General features: G+C 54.0%; 30 non-coding genes across 30 annotated transcripts; all 30 read left to right on the top strand.

Moving 5' to 3' along the window:
* Window positions 1–1678: 1678 nt before the first annotated feature.
* Window positions 1679–1750, top strand: Trnah-gug. The gene has a single exon. It is a non-coding gene; the product is annotated as a tRNA-His (tRNA).
* Window positions 1751–2498: 748 nt separating this feature from the next.
* On the top strand, window positions 2499–2580 carry Trnal-uag. The gene has a single exon. It is a non-coding gene; the product is annotated as a tRNA-Leu (tRNA).
* Window positions 2581–3027: 447 nt separating this feature from the next.
* Trnae-cuc lies at window positions 3028–3099 on the top strand. The gene has a single exon. It is a non-coding gene; the product is annotated as a tRNA-Glu (tRNA).
* Window positions 3100–3485: 386 nt separating this feature from the next.
* Trnah-gug lies at window positions 3486–3557 on the top strand. Its single transcript has one exon. It is a non-coding gene; the product is annotated as a tRNA-His (tRNA).
* A 748-nt stretch (window positions 3558–4305) lies between these two features.
* Window positions 4306–4387, top strand: Trnal-uag. The gene has a single exon. It is a non-coding gene; the product is annotated as a tRNA-Leu (tRNA).
* Window positions 4388–4834: 447 nt separating this feature from the next.
* Trnae-cuc lies at window positions 4835–4906 on the top strand. The gene has a single exon. It is a non-coding gene; the product is annotated as a tRNA-Glu (tRNA).
* Window positions 4907–5292: 386 nt separating this feature from the next.
* Window positions 5293–5364, top strand: Trnah-gug. Its single transcript has one exon. It is a non-coding gene; the product is annotated as a tRNA-His (tRNA).
* Window positions 5365–6112: 748 nt separating this feature from the next.
* On the top strand, window positions 6113–6194 carry Trnal-uag. Its single transcript has one exon. It is a non-coding gene; the product is annotated as a tRNA-Leu (tRNA).
* Window positions 6195–6641: 447 nt separating this feature from the next.
* Trnae-cuc lies at window positions 6642–6713 on the top strand. Its single transcript has one exon. It is a non-coding gene; the product is annotated as a tRNA-Glu (tRNA).
* Window positions 6714–7099: 386 nt separating this feature from the next.
* Window positions 7100–7171, top strand: Trnah-gug. Its single transcript has one exon. It is a non-coding gene; the product is annotated as a tRNA-His (tRNA).
* A 748-nt stretch (window positions 7172–7919) lies between these two features.
* On the top strand, window positions 7920–8001 carry Trnal-uag. The gene has a single exon. It is a non-coding gene; the product is annotated as a tRNA-Leu (tRNA).
* A 447-nt stretch (window positions 8002–8448) lies between these two features.
* Window positions 8449–8520, top strand: Trnae-cuc. Its single transcript has one exon. It is a non-coding gene; the product is annotated as a tRNA-Glu (tRNA).
* A 386-nt stretch (window positions 8521–8906) lies between these two features.
* Window positions 8907–8978, top strand: Trnah-gug. Its single transcript has one exon. It is a non-coding gene; the product is annotated as a tRNA-His (tRNA).
* Window positions 8979–9726: 748 nt separating this feature from the next.
* Trnal-uag lies at window positions 9727–9808 on the top strand. The gene has a single exon. It is a non-coding gene; the product is annotated as a tRNA-Leu (tRNA).
* Window positions 9809–10255: 447 nt separating this feature from the next.
* Trnae-cuc lies at window positions 10256–10327 on the top strand. The gene has a single exon. It is a non-coding gene; the product is annotated as a tRNA-Glu (tRNA).
* A 386-nt stretch (window positions 10328–10713) lies between these two features.
* On the top strand, window positions 10714–10785 carry Trnah-gug. The gene has a single exon. It is a non-coding gene; the product is annotated as a tRNA-His (tRNA).
* Window positions 10786–11533: 748 nt separating this feature from the next.
* On the top strand, window positions 11534–11615 carry Trnal-uag. The gene has a single exon. It is a non-coding gene; the product is annotated as a tRNA-Leu (tRNA).
* Window positions 11616–12062: 447 nt separating this feature from the next.
* Window positions 12063–12134, top strand: Trnae-cuc. Its single transcript has one exon. It is a non-coding gene; the product is annotated as a tRNA-Glu (tRNA).
* Window positions 12135–12520: 386 nt separating this feature from the next.
* Trnah-gug lies at window positions 12521–12592 on the top strand. Its single transcript has one exon. It is a non-coding gene; the product is annotated as a tRNA-His (tRNA).
* Window positions 12593–13340: 748 nt separating this feature from the next.
* Window positions 13341–13422, top strand: Trnal-uag. Its single transcript has one exon. It is a non-coding gene; the product is annotated as a tRNA-Leu (tRNA).
* A 447-nt stretch (window positions 13423–13869) lies between these two features.
* Trnae-cuc lies at window positions 13870–13941 on the top strand. Its single transcript has one exon. It is a non-coding gene; the product is annotated as a tRNA-Glu (tRNA).
* A 386-nt stretch (window positions 13942–14327) lies between these two features.
* On the top strand, window positions 14328–14399 carry Trnah-gug. The gene has a single exon. It is a non-coding gene; the product is annotated as a tRNA-His (tRNA).
* Window positions 14400–15147: 748 nt separating this feature from the next.
* Trnal-uag lies at window positions 15148–15229 on the top strand. Its single transcript has one exon. It is a non-coding gene; the product is annotated as a tRNA-Leu (tRNA).
* Window positions 15230–15676: 447 nt separating this feature from the next.
* On the top strand, window positions 15677–15748 carry Trnae-cuc. The gene has a single exon. It is a non-coding gene; the product is annotated as a tRNA-Glu (tRNA).
* Window positions 15749–16134: 386 nt separating this feature from the next.
* Trnah-gug lies at window positions 16135–16206 on the top strand. The gene has a single exon. It is a non-coding gene; the product is annotated as a tRNA-His (tRNA).
* A 749-nt stretch (window positions 16207–16955) lies between these two features.
* Window positions 16956–17037, top strand: Trnal-uag. The gene has a single exon. It is a non-coding gene; the product is annotated as a tRNA-Leu (tRNA).
* A 449-nt stretch (window positions 17038–17486) lies between these two features.
* On the top strand, window positions 17487–17558 carry Trnae-cuc. Its single transcript has one exon. It is a non-coding gene; the product is annotated as a tRNA-Glu (tRNA).
* Window positions 17559–17944: 386 nt separating this feature from the next.
* Window positions 17945–18016, top strand: Trnah-gug. The gene has a single exon. It is a non-coding gene; the product is annotated as a tRNA-His (tRNA).
* A 749-nt stretch (window positions 18017–18765) lies between these two features.
* On the top strand, window positions 18766–18848 carry Trnal-uag. The gene has a single exon. It is a non-coding gene; the product is annotated as a tRNA-Leu (tRNA).
* Window positions 18849–19297: 449 nt separating this feature from the next.
* Window positions 19298–19368, top strand: Trnae-cuc. Its single transcript has one exon. It is a non-coding gene; the product is annotated as a tRNA-Glu (tRNA).
* The last annotated feature ends 1484 nt before the right edge of the window (window positions 19369–20852 follow it).

Below are 20852 nucleotides of genomic sequence, written 5' to 3'. Positions count from 1 at the left end.
TTACGAGATGCATCCATCGTTTTGGGAATCACAAATGACGGAGAATTATGGGCGCTTGTTGAAGGTACTATTATATCGTCCTCCAAAAATTGGAAATTTGTGGTAAGGTCTTATAGGACCAAACTGCTGAAGCTATCGGTCCCTATGCTTACACACTATTTAATCTAACTTAAACTAACTTCCGCTAAGGACGACACTCACGCCCATGCCCGAGGGAGGACTCGAACCTCCGACGGGGGGAGCTATCGTCCTTCAACATTTGATTTATCTCCTGTTGTAAAGCTTCTTTATGCGTTTCTGGTAAACTGTGAGAACGAGGGCAAATTATTCGTCCCTCTGCTTCGGAAATCAGTTTTATTTGATGCCGGATTGTATCTGTATATGTCAACTTATCCTCTGGCAAATGGAAGATATCATTATAGGCAGAACACACAGCAATTATAGACTGTTTTTCTACGGCATTTAAATGATCTAACCACAATATCCCTAGAATCCTTTAATGACGAAGAGCCAACTTTATTTCAGCCACTTGGCCTGCCTTAGGCTCTGTAGCGCCCGTTTCCCATCGGTAACACATCCATCAACTGGTACCTTGTTTACTTCGCCATTTCTTGGGGTACTGTTGTTTACTGGCCTCCCTGAACTGCTCGGGGAACCTCGAACTCCACTGCGTTCACACTTTGCAGTTTCAAAATCTGTTTGTGGCTTTCTAAGCCACTGCGTACTTACGCATTGTACTTCTATCTCTGTACACAGTTTAATGGGCTTACTCCTGATCCACAGGGTTCCCTTGGCGTAATCGATTACTACACCGTGTTTCGTAACAAAGTCTCTACCAATGAAACCGGCATAGGGAATATCCAATTCCCCTCCTACGAGATGAAACTTACGTTTCACTCTTAATTCCTGATCTATTACAGGATCTAAAACTGCCATCCCGTATGTATGTGTGACCGGACTTATAGTACCCTTAATCTTTATACGTTCTTCAGGTCTATATCTGACCTGGTTTCGCAGATATTTCACATTGAACAGGCTAATTCGTGTCCCGTAATCTACACTCCTGGAAATGGAAAAAAGAACACATTGACACCGGTGTGTCAGACCCACCATACTTGCTCCGGACACTGCGAGAGGGCTGTACAAGCAATGATCACACGCACGGCACAGCGGACACACCAGGAACCGCGGTGTTGGCCGTCGAATGGCGCTAGCTGCGCAGCATTTGTGCACCGCCGCCGTCAGTGTCAGCCAGTTTGCCGTGGCATACGGAGCTCCATCGCAGTCTTTAACACTGGTAGCATGCCGCGACAGCGTGGACGTGAACCGCGTGTGCAGTTGACGGACTTTGAGCGAGGGCGTATAGTGGGCATGCGGGAGGCCGGGTGGACGTACCGCCGAATTGCTCAACACGTGGGGCGTGAGGTCTCCACAGTGCATCTATGTTGTCGCCAGTGGTCGGCGGAAGGTGCACGTGCCCGTAGACCTGGGACCGGACCGCAGCGACGCACGGATGCACGCCAAGACCGTAGGATCCTACGCAGTGCCGTAGGGGACCGCACCGCCACTTCCCAGCAAGTGTCTGACACTGCTGTGGCGTACACCTTGGCCTAGGCTTTGCTGGGTATCGCCACTTGCATTCGAGCCAGCTGCCTTCGCGGGCGCCTCCGTGGCCATGGCCGTGATCGTCTAGTGGTTAGGACATTGCGTTGTGGCCGCAATAACCCAGGTTCGAATCCTGGTCACGGCAATTTTGAAAGTTTTGCCTTGCTGCCGTTGCAATGACGAGTACTCGAAATGACAGTACTCTCTTGATTTTTTCACTCGTGTTCCGTAGGCCGCAGTTTGCCCTACCACTTCATCCCCAGCACGTAATGTCGCCCCACTGAGCGCAGACGTCCGCTGCTCTCTGTAGTCGAAAAGGGCAGTTGTTTGAAGTGCGATGGGTGAGCAGCCAGTCCCAGCAGAACAGGAAGCTGTGGCGTGCACTGTTTGTACAAATGCTAGGAACACTGGCGCACCAAGCAGCGCATGTAGCGTGGCCGAGCGCTTTAAGGCGCTGGTTTAAGGCACCAGTCTCTCTGTAGGCGCGGTTTCGAATCCCGTAGCTGCCGGGGGTTTTGCTGCGATCGCGTTAACCTGCCGCTTTTTCTTCAAGTGTAACCTCCTTGAGCTCACAAAATGTTTGATACATGGAGCATTCTAGCTCCGCCTGACAGTTACAGCTACGATACTTTAGTGGTTACGGAAAGCCCAGGTTCGAAACCTGGTCACGGCACGAAAACGTCTCTTGACGCTGTCTCCTTAACTGCGACAGCTACAGACAAGTGGCGTCGCTACCATACGGCGGGCACGGCTTTTTCTTGCTGTGGATGGCCTAAAGAGACGCTTCCAGTGGGAGAGCAGTGGAAATACATGGCACGGCGATTGCCAAGATACTTCCATTTCGAAGTGATCTTTGTAGTACAAAGGAAACGTTTTGCGGCTGCTGCTCCCATGGTAACGTGGCCGAGCGGTCTAAGGCGCTGGTTTTAGGCACCAGTCTCTTCGGAGGCGTGGGTTCGAATCCCACCGTTGCCACTTTTTACGTCTCATTTTTGTGCCGTTGCGGTGTGTTCTCGTGGGGTGGGACGCAGCTCTTGTGACGCGCGTGTTGTGTAGGTAGCGTGGCCGAGCGGTCTAAGGCGCTGGTTTCAGGCACCATTCTCTTCGGAGGCGTGGGTTCCAATCCCACAGCTGCCAAACGTGTAATGTTCCCTGTGTCGAAGGCAGATGCACTCGTTGCCCGCAAAGGAAACAGCACAACAAGGCGTGAGCGTCTGCTTGGTGAATTGTCGTAGAACAGTGCGTGGTGCAACGACGGGATTTGTAGGCACCTTTTGCTCTCATCATTGCTGGCGTCCGTCTCCACAAAATGCGTCCGGAGCGCGCCGTTCTATATAACGTGAGAGAGTGGATTTTTTGCAGTTGTCGTCAGTTAACCGTGGGTGGCTGCTGCGTTCGCTGGAAAGAGCGCTGCCGTCGTTATCCGGTGTGGTCTAGTGGCTAGGATACCTGGCTCTCACCCAGGAGGCCCGGGTTCGATTCCCGGTACCGGAATTGCGCGTTTTTATTGCTCCTCTTATGCGACTTGTCTCGACTTTGCTCGACTGACGCTACGCTGACGCGTGCACAAAGCTACGTTAAGTATGACTCGCGGCAACACCTGACGGCGAGAGAGATGCGGCGTCTATCCACTTGTTATCGAGCCACATACCGGTACCTGTAGTCAAGAGGCTTGGAGGACTGCAAGACATTGCCACGGAGGTGAATGCAGCTAACCACTGTAGTTAGTGTCCTGACAGCGCAGGCACGTTCATTTGCTCGTATACATGTGATGGAGACCGTGTCTGACACTGCTGTGGCGTACACCTTGGCCTAGGCTTTGCTGGGTATCGCCACTTGCATTCGAGCCAGCTGCCTTCGCGGGCGCCTCCGTGGCCATGGCCGTGATCGTCTAGTGGTTAGGACATTGCGTTGTGGCCGCAATAACCCAGGTTCGAATCCTGGTCACGGCAATTTTGAAAGTTTTGCCTTGCTGCCGTTGCAATGACGAGTACTCGAAATGACAGTACTCTCTTGATTTTTTCACTCGTGTTCCGTAGGCCGCAGTTTGCCCTACCACTTCATCCCCAGCACGTAATGTCGCCCCACTGAGCGCAGACGTCCGCTGCTCTCTGTAGTCGAAAAGGGCAGTTGTTTGAAGTGCGATGGGTGAGCAGCCAGTCCCAGCAGAACAGGAAGCTGTGGCGTGCACTGTTTGTACAAATGCTAGGAACACTGGCGCACCAAGCAGCGCATGTAGCGTGGCCGAGCGCTTTAAGGCGCTGGTTTAAGGCACCAGTCTCTCTGTAGGCGCGGTTTCGAATCCCGTAGCTGCCGGGGGTTTTGCTGCGATCGCGTTAACCTGCCGCTTTTTCTTCAAGTGTAACCTCCTTGAGCTCACAAAATGTTTGATACATGGAGCATTCTAGCTCCGCCTGACAGTTACAGCTACGATACTTTAGTGGTTACGGAAAGCCCAGGTTCGAAACCTGGTCACGGCACGAAAACGTCTCTTGACGCTGTCTCCTTAACTGCGACAGCTACAGACAAGTGGCGTCGCTACCATACGGCGGGCACGGCTTTTTCTTGCTGTGGATGGCCTAAAGAGACGCTTCCAGTGGGAGAGCAGTGGAAATACATGGCACGGCGATTGCCAAGATACTTCCATTTCGAAGTGATCTTTGTAGTACAAAGGAAACGTTTTGCGGCTGCTGCTCCCATGGTAACGTGGCCGAGCGGTCTAAGGCGCTGGTTTTAGGCACCAGTCTCTTCGGAGGCGTGGGTTCGAATCCCACCGTTGCCACTTTTTACGTCTCATTTTTGTGCCGTTGCGGTGTGTTCTCGTGGGGTGGGACGCAGCTCTTGTGACGCGCGTGTTGTGTAGGTAGCGTGGCCGAGCGGTCTAAGGCGCTGGTTTCAGGCACCATTCTCTTCGGAGGCGTGGGTTCCAATCCCACAGCTGCCAAACGTGTAATGTTCCCTGTGTCGAAGGCAGATGCACTCGTTGCCCGCAAAGGAAACAGCACAACAAGGCGTGAGCGTCTGCTTGGTGAATTGTCGTAGAACAGTGCGTGGTGCAACGACGGGATTTGTAGGCACCTTTTGCTCTCATCATTGCTGGCGTCCGTCTCCACAAAATGCGTCCGGAGCGCGCCGTTCTATATAACGTGAGAGAGTGGATTTTTTGCAGTTGTCGTCAGTTAACCGTGGGTGGCTGCTGCGTTCGCTGGAAAGAGCGCTGCCGTCGTTATCCGGTGTGGTCTAGTGGCTAGGATACCTGGCTCTCACCCAGGAGGCCCGGGTTCGATTCCCGGTACCGGAATTGCGCGTTTTTATTGCTCCTCTTATGCGACTTGTCTCGACTTTGCTCGACTGACGCTACGCTGACGCGTGCACAAAGCTACGTTAAGTATGACTCGCGGCAACACCTGACGGCGAGAGAGATGCGGCGTCTATCCACTTGTTATCGAGCCACATACCGGTACCTGTAGTCAAGAGGCTTGGAGGACTGCAAGACATTGCCACGGAGGTGAATGCAGCTAACCACTGTAGTTAGTGTCCTGACAGCGCAGGCACGTTCATTTGCTCGTATACATGTGATGGAGACCGTGTCTGACACTGCTGTGGCGTACACCTTGGCCTAGGCTTTGCTGGGTATCGCCACTTGCATTCGAGCCAGCTGCCTTCGCGGGCGCCTCCGTGGCCATGGCCGTGATCGTCTAGTGGTTAGGACATTGCGTTGTGGCCGCAATAACCCAGGTTCGAATCCTGGTCACGGCAATTTTGAAAGTTTTGCCTTGCTGCCGTTGCAATGACGAGTACTCGAAATGACAGTACTCTCTTGATTTTTTCACTCGTGTTCCGTAGGCCGCAGTTTGCCCTACCACTTCATCCCCAGCACGTAATGTCGCCCCACTGAGCGCAGACGTCCGCTGCTCTCTGTAGTCGAAAAGGGCAGTTGTTTGAAGTGCGATGGGTGAGCAGCCAGTCCCAGCAGAACAGGAAGCTGTGGCGTGCACTGTTTGTACAAATGCTAGGAACACTGGCGCACCAAGCAGCGCATGTAGCGTGGCCGAGCGCTTTAAGGCGCTGGTTTAAGGCACCAGTCTCTCTGTAGGCGCGGTTTCGAATCCCGTAGCTGCCGGGGGTTTTGCTGCGATCGCGTTAACCTGCCGCTTTTTCTTCAAGTGTAACCTCCTTGAGCTCACAAAATGTTTGATACATGGAGCATTCTAGCTCCGCCTGACAGTTACAGCTACGATACTTTAGTGGTTACGGAAAGCCCAGGTTCGAAACCTGGTCACGGCACGAAAACGTCTCTTGACGCTGTCTCCTTAACTGCGACAGCTACAGACAAGTGGCGTCGCTACCATACGGCGGGCACGGCTTTTTCTTGCTGTGGATGGCCTAAAGAGACGCTTCCAGTGGGAGAGCAGTGGAAATACATGGCACGGCGATTGCCAAGATACTTCCATTTCGAAGTGATCTTTGTAGTACAAAGGAAACGTTTTGCGGCTGCTGCTCCCATGGTAACGTGGCCGAGCGGTCTAAGGCGCTGGTTTTAGGCACCAGTCTCTTCGGAGGCGTGGGTTCGAATCCCACCGTTGCCACTTTTTACGTCTCATTTTTGTGCCGTTGCGGTGTGTTCTCGTGGGGTGGGACGCAGCTCTTGTGACGCGCGTGTTGTGTAGGTAGCGTGGCCGAGCGGTCTAAGGCGCTGGTTTCAGGCACCATTCTCTTCGGAGGCGTGGGTTCCAATCCCACAGCTGCCAAACGTGTAATGTTCCCTGTGTCGAAGGCAGATGCACTCGTTGCCCGCAAAGGAAACAGCACAACAAGGCGTGAGCGTCTGCTTGGTGAATTGTCGTAGAACAGTGCGTGGTGCAACGACGGGATTTGTAGGCACCTTTTGCTCTCATCATTGCTGGCGTCCGTCTCCACAAAATGCGTCCGGAGCGCGCCGTTCTATATAACGTGAGAGAGTGGATTTTTTGCAGTTGTCGTCAGTTAACCGTGGGTGGCTGCTGCGTTCGCTGGAAAGAGCGCTGCCGTCGTTATCCGGTGTGGTCTAGTGGCTAGGATACCTGGCTCTCACCCAGGAGGCCCGGGTTCGATTCCCGGTACCGGAATTGCGCGTTTTTATTGCTCCTCTTATGCGACTTGTCTCGACTTTGCTCGACTGACGCTACGCTGACGCGTGCACAAAGCTACGTTAAGTATGACTCGCGGCAACACCTGACGGCGAGAGAGATGCGGCGTCTATCCACTTGTTATCGAGCCACATACCGGTACCTGTAGTCAAGAGGCTTGGAGGACTGCAAGACATTGCCACGGAGGTGAATGCAGCTAACCACTGTAGTTAGTGTCCTGACAGCGCAGGCACGTTCATTTGCTCGTATACATGTGATGGAGACCGTGTCTGACACTGCTGTGGCGTACACCTTGGCCTAGGCTTTGCTGGGTATCGCCACTTGCATTCGAGCCAGCTGCCTTCGCGGGCGCCTCCGTGGCCATGGCCGTGATCGTCTAGTGGTTAGGACATTGCGTTGTGGCCGCAATAACCCAGGTTCGAATCCTGGTCACGGCAATTTTGAAAGTTTTGCCTTGCTGCCGTTGCAATGACGAGTACTCGAAATGACAGTACTCTCTTGATTTTTTCACTCGTGTTCCGTAGGCCGCAGTTTGCCCTACCACTTCATCCCCAGCACGTAATGTCGCCCCACTGAGCGCAGACGTCCGCTGCTCTCTGTAGTCGAAAAGGGCAGTTGTTTGAAGTGCGATGGGTGAGCAGCCAGTCCCAGCAGAACAGGAAGCTGTGGCGTGCACTGTTTGTACAAATGCTAGGAACACTGGCGCACCAAGCAGCGCATGTAGCGTGGCCGAGCGCTTTAAGGCGCTGGTTTAAGGCACCAGTCTCTCTGTAGGCGCGGTTTCGAATCCCGTAGCTGCCGGGGGTTTTGCTGCGATCGCGTTAACCTGCCGCTTTTTCTTCAAGTGTAACCTCCTTGAGCTCACAAAATGTTTGATACATGGAGCATTCTAGCTCCGCCTGACAGTTACAGCTACGATACTTTAGTGGTTACGGAAAGCCCAGGTTCGAAACCTGGTCACGGCACGAAAACGTCTCTTGACGCTGTCTCCTTAACTGCGACAGCTACAGACAAGTGGCGTCGCTACCATACGGCGGGCACGGCTTTTTCTTGCTGTGGATGGCCTAAAGAGACGCTTCCAGTGGGAGAGCAGTGGAAATACATGGCACGGCGATTGCCAAGATACTTCCATTTCGAAGTGATCTTTGTAGTACAAAGGAAACGTTTTGCGGCTGCTGCTCCCATGGTAACGTGGCCGAGCGGTCTAAGGCGCTGGTTTTAGGCACCAGTCTCTTCGGAGGCGTGGGTTCGAATCCCACCGTTGCCACTTTTTACGTCTCATTTTTGTGCCGTTGCGGTGTGTTCTCGTGGGGTGGGACGCAGCTCTTGTGACGCGCGTGTTGTGTAGGTAGCGTGGCCGAGCGGTCTAAGGCGCTGGTTTCAGGCACCATTCTCTTCGGAGGCGTGGGTTCCAATCCCACAGCTGCCAAACGTGTAATGTTCCCTGTGTCGAAGGCAGATGCACTCGTTGCCCGCAAAGGAAACAGCACAACAAGGCGTGAGCGTCTGCTTGGTGAATTGTCGTAGAACAGTGCGTGGTGCAACGACGGGATTTGTAGGCACCTTTTGCTCTCATCATTGCTGGCGTCCGTCTCCACAAAATGCGTCCGGAGCGCGCCGTTCTATATAACGTGAGAGAGTGGATTTTTTGCAGTTGTCGTCAGTTAACCGTGGGTGGCTGCTGCGTTCGCTGGAAAGAGCGCTGCCGTCGTTATCCGGTGTGGTCTAGTGGCTAGGATACCTGGCTCTCACCCAGGAGGCCCGGGTTCGATTCCCGGTACCGGAATTGCGCGTTTTTATTGCTCCTCTTATGCGACTTGTCTCGACTTTGCTCGACTGACGCTACGCTGACGCGTGCACAAAGCTACGTTAAGTATGACTCGCGGCAACACCTGACGGCGAGAGAGATGCGGCGTCTATCCACTTGTTATCGAGCCACATACCGGTACCTGTAGTCAAGAGGCTTGGAGGACTGCAAGACATTGCCACGGAGGTGAATGCAGCTAACCACTGTAGTTAGTGTCCTGACAGCGCAGGCACGTTCATTTGCTCGTATACATGTGATGGAGACCGTGTCTGACACTGCTGTGGCGTACACCTTGGCCTAGGCTTTGCTGGGTATCGCCACTTGCATTCGAGCCAGCTGCCTTCGCGGGCGCCTCCGTGGCCATGGCCGTGATCGTCTAGTGGTTAGGACATTGCGTTGTGGCCGCAATAACCCAGGTTCGAATCCTGGTCACGGCAATTTTGAAAGTTTTGCCTTGCTGCCGTTGCAATGACGAGTACTCGAAATGACAGTACTCTCTTGATTTTTTCACTCGTGTTCCGTAGGCCGCAGTTTGCCCTACCACTTCATCCCCAGCACGTAATGTCGCCCCACTGAGCGCAGACGTCCGCTGCTCTCTGTAGTCGAAAAGGGCAGTTGTTTGAAGTGCGATGGGTGAGCAGCCAGTCCCAGCAGAACAGGAAGCTGTGGCGTGCACTGTTTGTACAAATGCTAGGAACACTGGCGCACCAAGCAGCGCATGTAGCGTGGCCGAGCGCTTTAAGGCGCTGGTTTAAGGCACCAGTCTCTCTGTAGGCGCGGTTTCGAATCCCGTAGCTGCCGGGGGTTTTGCTGCGATCGCGTTAACCTGCCGCTTTTTCTTCAAGTGTAACCTCCTTGAGCTCACAAAATGTTTGATACATGGAGCATTCTAGCTCCGCCTGACAGTTACAGCTACGATACTTTAGTGGTTACGGAAAGCCCAGGTTCGAAACCTGGTCACGGCACGAAAACGTCTCTTGACGCTGTCTCCTTAACTGCGACAGCTACAGACAAGTGGCGTCGCTACCATACGGCGGGCACGGCTTTTTCTTGCTGTGGATGGCCTAAAGAGACGCTTCCAGTGGGAGAGCAGTGGAAATACATGGCACGGCGATTGCCAAGATACTTCCATTTCGAAGTGATCTTTGTAGTACAAAGGAAACGTTTTGCGGCTGCTGCTCCCATGGTAACGTGGCCGAGCGGTCTAAGGCGCTGGTTTTAGGCACCAGTCTCTTCGGAGGCGTGGGTTCGAATCCCACCGTTGCCACTTTTTACGTCTCATTTTTGTGCCGTTGCGGTGTGTTCTCGTGGGGTGGGACGCAGCTCTTGTGACGCGCGTGTTGTGTAGGTAGCGTGGCCGAGCGGTCTAAGGCGCTGGTTTCAGGCACCATTCTCTTCGGAGGCGTGGGTTCCAATCCCACAGCTGCCAAACGTGTAATGTTCCCTGTGTCGAAGGCAGATGCACTCGTTGCCCGCAAAGGAAACAGCACAACAAGGCGTGAGCGTCTGCTTGGTGAATTGTCGTAGAACAGTGCGTGGTGCAACGACGGGATTTGTAGGCACCTTTTGCTCTCATCATTGCTGGCGTCCGTCTCCACAAAATGCGTCCGGAGCGCGCCGTTCTATATAACGTGAGAGAGTGGATTTTTTGCAGTTGTCGTCAGTTAACCGTGGGTGGCTGCTGCGTTCGCTGGAAAGAGCGCTGCCGTCGTTATCCGGTGTGGTCTAGTGGCTAGGATACCTGGCTCTCACCCAGGAGGCCCGGGTTCGATTCCCGGTACCGGAATTGCGCGTTTTTATTGCTCCTCTTATGCGACTTGTCTCGACTTTGCTCGACTGACGCTACGCTGACGCGTGCACAAAGCTACGTTAAGTATGACTCGCGGCAACACCTGACGGCGAGAGAGATGCGGCGTCTATCCACTTGTTATCGAGCCACATACCGGTACCTGTAGTCAAGAGGCTTGGAGGACTGCAAGACATTGCCACGGAGGTGAATGCAGCTAACCACTGTAGTTAGTGTCCTGACAGCGCAGGCACGTTCATTTGCTCGTATACATGTGATGGAGACCGTGTCTGACACTGCTGTGGCGTACACCTTGGCCTAGGCTTTGCTGGGTATCGCCACTTGCATTCGAGCCAGCTGCCTTCGCGGGCGCCTCCGTGGCCATGGCCGTGATCGTCTAGTGGTTAGGACATTGCGTTGTGGCCGCAATAACCCAGGTTCGAATCCTGGTCACGGCAATTTTGAAAGTTTTGCCTTGCTGCCGTTGCAATGACGAGTACTCGAAATGACAGTACTCTCTTGATTTTTTCACTCGTGTTCCGTAGGCCGCAGTTTGCCCTACCACTTCATCCCCAGCACGTAATGTCGCCCCACTGAGCGCAGACGTCCGCTGCTCTCTGTAGTCGAAAAGGGCAGTTGTTTGAAGTGCGATGGGTGAGCAGCCAGTCCCAGCAGAACAGGAAGCTGTGGCGTGCACTGTTTGTACAAATGCTAGGAACACTGGCGCACCAAGCAGCGCATGTAGCGTGGCCGAGCGCTTTAAGGCGCTGGTTTAAGGCACCAGTCTCTCTGTAGGCGCGGTTTCGAATCCCGTAGCTGCCGGGGGTTTTGCTGCGATCGCGTTAACCTGCCGCTTTTTCTTCAAGTGTAACCTCCTTGAGCTCACAAAATGTTTGATACATGGAGCATTCTAGCTCCGCCTGACAGTTACAGCTACGATACTTTAGTGGTTACGGAAAGCCCAGGTTCGAAACCTGGTCACGGCACGAAAACGTCTCTTGACGCTGTCTCCTTAACTGCGACAGCTACAGACAAGTGGCGTCGCTACCATACGGCGGGCACGGCTTTTTCTTGCTGTGGATGGCCTAAAGAGACGCTTCCAGTGGGAGAGCAGTGGAAATACATGGCACGGCGATTGCCAAGATACTTCCATTTCGAAGTGATCTTTGTAGTACAAAGGAAACGTTTTGCGGCTGCTGCTCCCATGGTAACGTGGCCGAGCGGTCTAAGGCGCTGGTTTTAGGCACCAGTCTCTTCGGAGGCGTGGGTTCGAATCCCACCGTTGCCACTTTTTACGTCTCATTTTTGTGCCGTTGCGGTGTGTTCTCGTGGGGTGGGACGCAGCTCTTGTGACGCGCGTGTTGTGTAGGTAGCGTGGCCGAGCGGTCTAAGGCGCTGGTTTCAGGCACCATTCTCTTCGGAGGCGTGGGTTCCAATCCCACAGCTGCCAAACGTGTAATGTTCCCTGTGTCGAAGGCAGATGCACTCGTTGCCCGCAAAGGAAACAGCACAACAAGGCGTGAGCGTCTGCTTGGTGAATTGTCGTAGAACAGTGCGTGGTGCAACGACGGGATTTGTAGGCACCTTTTGCTCTCATCATTGCTGGCGTCCGTCTCCACAAAATGCGTCCGGAGCGCGCCGTTCTATATAACGTGAGAGAGTGGATTTTTTGCAGTTGTCGTCAGTTAACCGTGGGTGGCTGCTGCGTTCGCTGGAAAGAGCGCTGCCGTCGTTATCCGGTGTGGTCTAGTGGCTAGGATACCTGGCTCTCACCCAGGAGGCCCGGGTTCGATTCCCGGTACCGGAATTGCGCGTTTTTATTGCTCCTCTTATGCGACTTGTCTCGACTTTGCTCGACTGACGCTACGCTGACGCGTGCACAAAGCTACGTTAAGTATGACTCGCGGCAACACCTGACGGCGAGAGAGATGCGGCGTCTATCCACTTGTTATCGAGCCACATACCGGTACCTGTAGTCAAGAGGCTTGGAGGACTGCAAGACATTGCCACGGAGGTGAATGCAGCTAACCACTGTAGTTAGTGTCCTGACAGCGCAGGCACGTTCATTTGCTCGTATACATGTGATGGAGACCGTGTCTGACACTGCTGTGGCGTACACCTTGGCCTAGGCTTTGCTGGGTATCGCCACTTGCATTCGAGCCAGCTGCCTTCGCGGGCGCCTCCGTGGCCATGGCCGTGATCGTCTAGTGGTTAGGACATTGCGTTGTGGCCGCAATAACCCAGGTTCGAATCCTGGTCACGGCAATTTTGAAAGTTTTGCCTTGCTGCCGTTGCAATGACGAGTACTCGAAATGACAGTACTCTCTTGATTTTTTCACTCGTGTTCCGTAGGCCGCAGTTTGCCCTACCACTTCATCCCCAGCACGTAATGTCGCCCCACTGAGCGCAGACGTCCGCTGCTCTCTGTAGTCGAAAAGGGCAGTTGTTTGAAGTGCGATGGGTGAGCAGCCAGTCCCAGCAGAACAGGAAGCTGTGGCGTGCACTGTTTGTACAAATGCTAGGAACACTGGCGCACCAAGCAGCGCATGTAGCGTGGCCGAGCGCTTTAAGGCGCTGGTTTAAGGCACCAGTCTCTCTGTAGGCGCGGTTTCGAATCCCGTAGCTGCCGGGGGTTTTGCTGCGATCGCGTTAACCTGCCGCTTTTTCTTCAAGTGTAACCTCCTTGAGCTCACAAAATGTTTGATACATGGAGCATTCTAGCTCCGCCTGACAGTTACAGCTACGATACTTTAGTGGTTACGGAAAGCCCAGGTTCGAAACCTGGTCACGGCACGAAAACGTCTCTTGACGCTGTCTCCTTAACTGCGACAGCTACAGACAAGTGGCGTCGCTACCATACGGCGGGCACGGCTTTTTCTTGCTGTGGATGGCCTAAAGAGACGCTTCCAGTGGGAGAGCAGTGGAAATACATGGCACGGCGATTGCCAAGATACTTCCATTTCGAAGTGATCTTTGTAGTACAAAGGAAACGTTTTGCGGCTGCTGCTCCCATGGTAACGTGGCCGAGCGGTCTAAGGCGCTGGTTTTAGGCACCAGTCTCTTCGGAGGCGTGGGTTCGAATCCCACCGTTGCCACTTTTTACGTCTCATTTTTGTGCCGTTGCGGTGTGTTCTCGTGGGGTGGGACGCAGCTCTTGTGACGCGCGTGTTGTGTAGGTAGCGTGGCCGAGCGGTCTAAGGCGCTGGTTTCAGGCACCATTCTCTTCGGAGGCGTGGGTTCCAATCCCACAGCTGCCAAACGTGTAATGTTCCCTGTGTCGAAGGCAGATGCACTCGTTGCCCGCAAAGGAAACAGCACAACAAGGCGTGAGCGTCTGCTTGGTGAATTGTCGTAGAACAGTGCGTGGTGCAACGACGGGATTTGTAGGCACCTTTTGCTCTCATCATTGCTGGCGTCCGTCTCCACAAAATGCGTCCGGAGCGCGCCGTTCTATATAACGTGAGAGAGTGGATTTTTTGCAGTTGTCGTCAGTTAACCGTGGGTGGCTGCTGCGTTCGCTGGAAAGAGCGCTGCCGTCGTTATCCGGTGTGGTCTAGTGGCTAGGATACCTGGCTCTCACCCAGGAGGCCCGGGTTCGATTCCCGGTACCGGAATTGCGCGTTTTTATTGCTCCTCTTATGCGACTTGTCTCGACTTTGCTCGACTGACGCTACGCTGACGCGTGCACAAAGCTACGTTAAGTATGACTCGCGGCAACACCTGACGGCGAGAGAGATGCGGCGTCTATCCACTTGTTATCGAGCCACATACCGGTACCTGTAGTCAAGAGGCTTGGAGGACTGCAAGACATTGCCACGGAGGTGAATGCAGCTAACCACTGTAGTTAGTGTCCTGACAGCGCAGGCACGTTCATTTGCTCGTATACATGTGATGGAGACCGTGTCTGACACTGCTGTGGCGTACACCTTGGCCTAGGCTTTGCTGGGTATCGCCACTTGCATTCGAGCCAGCTGCCTTCGCGGGCGCCTCCGTGGCCATGGCCGTGATCGTCTAGTGGTTAGGACATTGCGTTGTGGCCGCAATAACCCAGGTTCGAATCCTGGTCACGGCAATTTTGAAAGTTTTGCCTTGCTGCCGTTGCAATGACGAGTACTCGAAATGACAGTACTCTCTTGATTTTTTCACTCGTGTTCCGTAGGCCGCAGTTTGCCCTACCACTTCATCCCCAGCACGTAATGTCGCCCCACTGAGCGCAGACGTCCGCTGCTCTCTGTAGTCGAAAAGGGCAGTTGTTTGAAGTGCGATGGGTGAGCAGCCAGTCCCAGCAGAACAGGAAGCTGTGGCGTGCACTGTTTGTACAAATGCTAGGAACACTGGCGCACCAAGCAGCGCATGTAGCGTGGCCGAGCGCTTTAAGGCGCTGGTTTAAGGCACCAGTCTCTCTGTAGGCGCGGTTTCGAATCCCGTAGCTGCCGGGGGTTTTGCTGCGATCGCGTTAACCTGCCGCTTTTTCTTCAAGTGTAACCTCCTTGAGCTCACAAAATGTTTGATACATGGAGCATTCTAGCTCCGCCTGACAGTTACAGCTACGATACTTTAGTGGTTACGGAAAGCCCAGGTTCGAAACCTGGTCACGGCACGAAAACGTCTCTTGACGCTGTCTCCTTAACTGCGACAGCTACAGACAAGTGGCGTCGCTACCATACGGCGGGCACGGCTTTTTCTTGCTGTGGATGGCCTAAAGAGACGCTTCCAGTGGGAGAGCAGTGGAAATACATGGCACGGCGATTGCCAAGATACTTCCATTTCGAAGTGATCTTTGTAGTACAAAGGAAACGTTTTGCGGCTGCTGCTCCCATGGTAACGTGGCCGAGCGGTCTAAGGCGCTGGTTTTAGGCACCAGTCTCTTCGGAGGCGTGGGTTCGAATCCCACCGTTGCCACTTTTTACGTCTCATTTTTGTGCCGTTGCGGTGTGTTCTCGTGGGGTGGGACGCAGCTCTTGTGACGCGCGTGTTGTGTAGGTAGCGTGGCCGAGCGGTCTAAGGCGCTGGTTTCAGGCACCATTCTCTTCGGAGGCGTGGGTTCCAATCCCACAGCTGCCAAACGTGTAATGTTCCCTGTGTCGAAGGCAGATGCACTCGTTGCCCGCAAAGGAAACAGCACAACAAGGCGTGAGCGTCTGCTTGGTGAATTGTCGTAGAACAGTGCGTGGTGCAACGACGGGATTTGTAGGCACCTTTTGCTCTCATCATTGCTGGCGTCCGTCTCCACAAAATGCGTCCGGAGCGCGCCGTTCTATATAACGTGAGAGAGTGGATTTTTTGCAGTTGTCGTCAGTTAACCGTGGGTGGCTGCTGCGTTCGCTGGAAAGAGCGCTGCCGTCGTTATCCGGTGTGGTCTAGTGGCTAGGATACCTGGCTCTCACCCAGGAGGCCCGGGTTCGATTCCCGGTACCGGAATTGCGCGTTTTTATTGCTCCTCTTATGCGACTTGTCTCGACTTTGCTCGACTGACGCTACGCTGACGCGTGCACAAAGCTACGTTAAGTATGACTCGCGGCAACACCTGACGGCGAGAGAGATGCGGCGTCTATCCACTTGTTATCGAGCCACATACCGGTACCTGTAGTCAAGAGGCTTGGAGGACTGCAAGACATTGCCACGGAGGTGAATGCAGCTAACCACTGTAGTTAGTGTCCTGACAGCGCAGGCACGTTCATTTGCTCGTATACATGTGATGGAGACCGTGTCTGACACTGCTGTGGCGTACACCTTGGCCTAGGCTTTGCTGGGTATCGCCACTTGCATTCGAGCCAGCTGCCTTCGCGGGCGCCTCCGTGGCCATGGCCGTGATCGTCTAGTGGTTAGGACATTGCGTTGTGGCCGCAATAACCCAGGTTCGAATCCTGGTCACGGCAATTTTGAAAGTTTTGCCTTGCTGCCGTTGCAATGACGAGTACTCGAAATGACAGTACTCTCTTGATTTTTTCACTCGTGTTCCGTAGGCCGCAGTTTGCCCTACCACTTCATCCCCAGCACGTAATGTCGCCCCACTGAGCGCAGACGTCCGCTGCTCTCTGTAGTCGAAAAGGGCAGTTGTTTGAAGTGCGATGGGTGAGCAGCCAGTCCCAGCAGAACAGGAAGCTGTGGCGTGCACTGTTTGTACAAATGCTAGGAACACTGGCGCACCAAGCAGCGCATGTAGCGTGGCCGAGCGCTTTAAGGCGCTGGTTTTAAGGCACCAGTCTCTCTGTAGGCGCGGTTTCGAATCCCGTAGCTGCCGGGGGTTTTGCTGCGATCGCGTTAACCTGCCGCTTTTTCTTCAAGTGTAACCTCCTTGAGCTCACAAAATGTTTGATACATGGAGCATTCTAGCTCCGCCTGACAGTTACAGCTACGATACTTTAGTGGTTACGGAAAGCCCAGGTTCGAAACCTGGTCACGGCACGAAAACGTCTCTTGACGCTGTCTCCTTAACTGCGACAGCTACAGACAAGTGGCGTCGCTACCATACGGCGGGCACGGCTTTTTCTTGCTGTGGATGGCCTAAAGAGACGCTTCCAGTGGGAGAGCAGTGGAAATACATGGCACGGCGATTGCCAAGATACTTCCATTTCGAAGTGATCTTTGTAGTACAAAGGAAACGTTTTGCGGCTGCTGCTCCCATGGTAACGTGGCCGAGCGGTCTAAGGCGCTGGTTTTAGGCACCAGTCTCTTCGGAGGCGTGGGTTCGAATCCCACCGTTGCCACTTTTTACGTCTCATTTTTGTGCCGTTGCGGTGTGTTCTCGTGGGGTGGGGGACGCAGCTCTTGTGACGCGCGTGTTGTGTAGGTAGCGTGGCCGAGCGGTCTAAGGCGCTGGTTTCAGGCACCATTCTCTTCGGAGGCGTGGGTTCCAATCCCACAGCTGCCAAACGTGTAATGTTCCCTGTGTCGAAGGCAGATGCACTCGTTGCCCGCAAAGGAAACAGCACAACAAGGCGTGAGCGTCTGCTTGGTGAATTGTCGTAGAACAGTGCGTGGTGCAACGACGGGATTTGTAGGCACCTTTTGCTCTCATCATTGCTGGCGTCCGTCTCCACAAAATGCGTCCGGAGCGCGCCGTTCTATATAACGTGAGAGAGTGGATTTTTTGCAGTTGTCGTCAGTTAACCGTGGGTGGCTGCTGCGTTCGCTGGAAAGAGCGCTGCCGTCGTTATCCGGTGTGGTCTAGTGGCTAGGATACCTGGCTCTCACCCAGGAGGCCCGGGTTCGATTCCCGGTACCGGAATTGCGCGTTTTTATTGCTCCTCTTATGCGACTTGTCTCGACTTTGCTCGACTGACGCTACGCTGACGCGTGCACAAAGCTACGTTAAGTATGACTCGCGGCAACACCTGACGGCGAGAGAGATGCGGCGTCTATCCACTTGTTATCGAGCCACATACCGGTACCTGTAGTCAAGAGGCTTGGAGGACTGCAAGACATTGCCACGGAGGTGAATGCAGCTAACCACTGTAGTTAGTGTCCTGACAGCGCAGGCACGTTCATTTGCTCGTATACATGTGATGGAGACCGTGTCTGACACTGCTGTGGCGTACACCTTGGCCTAGGCTTTGCTGGGTATCGCCACTTGCATTCGAGCCAGCTGCCTTCGCGGGCGCCTCCGTGGCCATGGCCGTGATCGTCTAGTGGTTAGGACATTGCGTTGTGGCCGCAATAACCCAGGTTCGAATCCTGGTCACGGCAATTTTGAAAGTTTTGCCTTGCTGCCGTTGCAATGACGAGTACTCGAAATGACAGTACTCTCTTGATTTTTTCACTCGTGTTCCGTAGGCCGCAGTTTGCCCTACCACTTCATCCCCAGCACGTAATGTCGCCCCACTGAGCGCAGACGTCCGCTGCTCTCTGTAGTCGAAAAGGGCAGTTGTTTGAAGTGCGATGGGTGAGCAGCCAGTCCCAGCAGAACAGGAAGCTGTGGCGTGCACTGTTTGTACAAATGCTAGGAACACTGGCGCACCAAGCAGCGCATGTAGCGTGGCCGAGCGCTTTAAGGCGCTGGTTTAAGGCACCAGTCTCTCTGTAGGCGCGGTTTCGAATCCCGTAGCTGCCGGGGGTTTTGCTGCGATCGCGTTAACCTGCCGCTTTTTCTTCAAGTGTAACCTCCTTGAGCTCACAAAATGTTTGATACATGGAGCATTCTAGCTCCGCCTGACAGTTACAGCTACGATACTTTAGTGGTTACGGAAAGCCCAGGTTCGAAACCTGGTCACGGCACGAAAACGTCTCTTGACGCTGTCTCCTTAACTGCGACAGCTACAGACAAGTGGCGTCGCTACCATACGGCGGGCACGGCTTTTTCTTGCTGTGGATGGCCTAAAGAGACGCTTCCAGTGGGAGAGCAGTGGAAATACATGGCACGGCGATTGCCAAGATACTTCCATTTCGAAGTGATCCTTTGTAGTACAAAGGAAACGTTTTGCGGCTGCTGCTCCCATGGTAACGTGGCCGAGCGGTCTAAGGCGCTGGTTTTAGGCACCAGTCCTCTTCGGAGGCGTGGGTTCGAATCCCACCGTTGCCACTTTTTACGTCTCATTTTTGTGCCGGTTTGCGGTGTGTTCTCGTGGGGTGGGACGCAGCTCTTGTGACGCGCGTGTTGTGTAGGTAGCGTGGCCGAGCGGTCTAAGGCGCTGGTTTCAGGCACCATTCTCTTCGGAGGCGTGGGTTCCAATCCCACAGCTGCCAAACGTGTAATGTTCCCTGTGTCGAAGGCAGATGCACTCGTTGCCCGCAAAGGAAACAGCACAACAAGGCGTGAGCGTCTGCTTGGTGAATTGTCGTAGAACAGTGCGTGTGCAACGACGGGATTTGTAGGCACCTTTTGCTCTCATCATTGCTGGCGTCCGTCTCCACAAAATGCGTCCGGAGCGCGCCGTTCTATATAACGTGGAGAGAGTGGATTTTTTGCAGTTGTCGTCAGTTAACCGTGGGTGGCTGCTGCGTTCGCTGGAAAGAGCGCTGCCGTCGTTATCCGGTGTGGTCTAGTGGCTAGGATACCTGGCTCTCACCCAGGAGGCCCGGGTTCGATTCCGGTACCGGAATTGCGCGTTTTTATTGCTCCTCTTATGCGACTTGTCTCGACTTTGCTCGACTGACGCTACGCTGACGCGTGCACAAAGCTACGTTAAGTATGACTCGCGGCAACACCTGACGGCGAGAGAGATGCGGCGTCTATCCACTTGTTATCGAGCACATACCGGTACCTGTAGTCAAGAGGCTTGGAGGACTGCAAGACATTGCCACGGAGGTGAATGCAGCTAACCACTGTAGTTAGTGTCCTGACAGCGCAGGCACGTTCATTTGCTCGTATACATGTGATGGAGACCGTGTCCTGACACTGCTGTGGCGTACACCTTGGCCTAGGCTTTGCTGGGTATCGCCACTTGCATTCGAGCCAGCTGCCTTCGCGGGCGCCTCCGTGGCCATGGCCGTGATCGTCTAGTGGTTAGGACATTGCGTTGTGTGGCCGCAATAACCCAGGTTCGAATCCTGTCACGGCAATTTTGAAAAGTTTTTGCCTTGCTGCCGTTGCAATGACGAGTACTCGAAATGACAGTACTCTCTTGATTTTTTCACTCGTGTTCCGTAGGCCGCAGTTTGCCCTACCACTTCATCCCCAGCACGTAATGTCGCCCCACTGAGCGCAGACGTCCGCTGCTCTCTGTAGTCGAAAAGGGCAGTTGTTTGAAGTGCGATGGGTGAGCAGCCAGTCCCCCAGCAGAACAGGAAGCTGTGGCGTGCACTGTTTTGTACAAATGCTAGGAACACTGGCGCACCAAGCAGCGCATGTAGCGTGGGCCGAGCGCTTTAAGGCGCTGGTTTAAGGCACCAGTCTCTCTGTAAGGCGCGGTTTCCGAATCCCGTAGCTGCCGGGGGTTTTGCTGCGATCGCGTTAAACCTGCGCTTTTTCTTCAAGTGTAACCTCCTTGAGCTCACAAAATGTTTGATACATGGAGCATTCTAGCTCCGCCTGACAGTTACAGCTACGATACTTTAGTGGTTACGGAAAGCCCAGGTTCGAAACCTGGTCACGGCACGAAAACGTCTCTTGACGCTGTCTCCTTAACTGCGACAGCTACAGACAAGTGGCGTCGCTACCATACGGCGGGCACGGCTTTTCTTTGCTGTGGATGGCCTAAAGAGACGCTTCCAGTGGGAGAGCAGTGGAAATACATGGCAACGGCGATTGCCAAGATACTTCCATTTCGAAGTGATCTTTGTAGTACAAAGGAAACGTTTTTGCGGCTGCTGCTCCCATGGTAACGTTGGCCGAGCGGTCTAAGGCGCTGGTTTTAGGCACCAGTCTCTCTTCGGAGGCGTGGGTTCGAATCCCACGTTGCCACTTTTTACGTCTCATTTTTGTGCCGTTGCGGTGTGTTCTCGTGGGGTGGGACGCAGCTCTTGTGACGCGCGTGTTGTGTAGGTAGCGTGGCCGAGCGGTCTAAGGCGCTGGTTTTCAGGCACCATTCTCTTCGGAGGCGTGGGTTCCAATCCCACAGCTGCCAAACGTGTAATGTTCCCTGTT

This window comes from Schistocerca americana, chromosome 1 (genome assembly GCF_021461395.2).
Source record: "Schistocerca americana isolate TAMUIC-IGC-003095 chromosome 1, iqSchAmer2.1, whole genome shotgun sequence".
In the NCBI taxonomy this organism is placed as follows: Eukaryota; Metazoa; Arthropoda; class Insecta; order Orthoptera; family Acrididae; genus Schistocerca; species Schistocerca americana.
Note: the sequence above shows the minus strand (reverse complement) of the source record. Positions and strands in the feature narration are given on the sequence as shown.